The sequence below is a fragment of the Danaus plexippus genome, chromosome 15 (assembly GCF_018135715.1).
Source record: "Danaus plexippus chromosome 15, MEX_DaPlex, whole genome shotgun sequence".
Lineage (NCBI taxonomy): Eukaryota > Metazoa > Arthropoda > Insecta > Lepidoptera > Nymphalidae > Danaus > Danaus plexippus.
This window is the reverse complement of record NC_083547.1, coordinates 4,836,870-4,839,222: the sequence shown is the minus strand read 5'-3', so window position 1 is coordinate 4,839,222 and position 2,353 is coordinate 4,836,870. Positions and strand designations below refer to the sequence as shown.

The 2,353-nt window shown below is 32.7% G+C and overlaps 1 long non-coding RNA gene across 1 annotated transcript; it reads left to right on the top strand.

Moving 5' to 3' along the window:
* On the top strand, nt 1-1,533 carry LOC133319255 (uncharacterized). The gene is made up of 2 exons (XR_009752935.1): nt 1-285; nt 460-1,533. It is a non-coding gene; the product is annotated as an uncharacterized LOC133319255 (long non-coding RNA).
* Nucleotides 1,534-2,353: the final 820 nt, after the last annotated feature.

Below are 2,353 nucleotides of genomic sequence, written 5' to 3'. Positions count from 1 at the left end.
GTGGAGGTTTCATTCTGGTACGTATTCTATTTGCTCCGGATACTGAATAATGACGGTAAATTTATAAAGATACACGATAATAAGTTAAATTAAGCAGTGACCCAACTACACGTTGAATGTGAACAAATGAGCAGTAATTTGCGTCGTTTCGTATCGCTCGTTTCAGAGCAAATGTGAATATCAAATGAGTGTTTAAGCCGGTCATTTGGATCACTCTCGGCTGATGCCAATCATTTCAAAATGGAAGCTTGCGGTGTTCACTCGATGACTGTTAATTACACTATGGTAATTAATTTTCATACATTCCAATTCTATGTTTCCCAAATTTGATAAATACTTTTCATGAATATTTCATGCCGAATGGAAGAATTTTGTATAGTTTTATGAGAAAGACTAAAGTTTTGTAATTAATGTTTTATAAAGGACGTTAAGGGGTTGAGATTAACAATGCGTTTTCAGACTACAAGGGAAGCTAGAAAGTTTGTTTTGTGAAGGAAGACGGAAAAAGCAAAGATTTTCAGTGAAAGTTGTGCTATCACAAGTTGATCGTCTTGATCTCGTGCAGATTGAATACGTTCGAGGCGAGCCGGAACTAAAGGGTCTTATTGTTATTCACCCCAGTGTGACAACTAACTAACCAGACCGTGCCCTCGGTCTGTATACATACATGATTGTTTACGAACCCAAATACAAAAGGATTGTTTTGATTCGCTTTTTGAATATGATACCCTAACTTAAAATCTGTCAAGACGAAAATATAATTGTACTCTTATTTATTTCTGTTAACAAATATATTAAACAAATATTTGTCTCATACCTCCGTTTAGGAACACGATCATAAATATAATTGATGCCACCGACAATGACTGAGACGGAAATAAAAGGACAGAAATATTTTTCTTGCAACAAATAATAGCTAGATATCGAAGATGCTTTCACGAAATATATGTCATCTAAGATTTGTAGCCGAGAAATTGGTTCTATCTTTGCAGTTCCCGCTATATATTTTCATGGTATTATTAAATTTTTCGTTTGTCTGATCAAAATCATAAAATCTAGATCAAAAAACTTACGGAGTGAATTTAATATCATGCCTATCGATACTATTTTACGATTTATAAAGGATCTTGTTAAATATAACATTTTGGGGCATAAAAATATTAGTTAAGTTTTCATTGTAATAAATTACTTTCATGTTATCAAATACTATAGATTCCCATATCTCATATTTGTAGTAATATTTTTTTTTAATAATTTATTATATCTTCTGTCTGATTTTAGTTTTTATATTATATGTATTTAAAATTTATTAAAATGTATGTTGTGATACTCTTGATTATTTAAGACGTAATACCCTCCGGTTGGGTTTATTTTTATATTGTATAAAGTGGAAAACGAATCAAATACATAGACAGAGCTGTAAACTTGATTACGGAATCGAAGGAAAGAACAAACAAGGGAAGAGAAATCAAGGTAAAGAAACTGTTTACACTCGTACTTAGTAATCCAGAAAATAAATTTACTTTATAGATATCTAGGAATTGTTTTATTATTATGTGCATGAACGGAACAGAAACGTTTTAATGCCGTTGATTAGATAGATTAAACATGCAGAATAACAGATTTGATGTTTCGTTTTATTTATGCCGGTATGAAATGTAGGAATCGAATTCTCAAATGGGAACAGAAAATAAGGGAAGGTGTAACAAATAGGACAACGACGACGCGCAATAATTGCATCACGGAGCTCTGTGCCCGCAATAACAAATCATTTTTTCTTGGCGTTTTCATTTCCAACCAGTGATATCTTATTTGCACCTTTCAGCATACCGCAAATTACGATGTACATACATTATGCATGATAAAATATGGTAAGCGTAAAATGGAACACAATTCTTTTTTTTTTTGTACCATAAAATAAAAATAAAGTCTAACATTGAATCGCGTAAAGTTAAGAGGAAGAACGCGCCGCGGCACCGCGACGCCCCGCGAGCTCCAACTTTGACAGTTTATATGACCCGTGTAATGGTGCCTTAAACTAAATAAAGCTTTGCATTTGGCTCGTGTATAGCGAACGCCGTCACGCCCCCTGGCTTTGTCTCGACGCCGAGATTAGAAGTTTTCGACTCTATCTGAGTAAATATACTTGTATTTTACGATACTATTGAAAGAAAACAGTTAAGATAAAAGTCTGTTGAGTTGTGGTTGTGATCCTAGCAATTTATCATAACCAATTCATAACTTCAACGGAAGTATTTTTATTTCCTTACATTTTCTTTTTATGTTTATAGAATTTTATAAAACAATATATGATTTCAAAGCGAAATATGAAATGAATAAAGAGAATATTTAA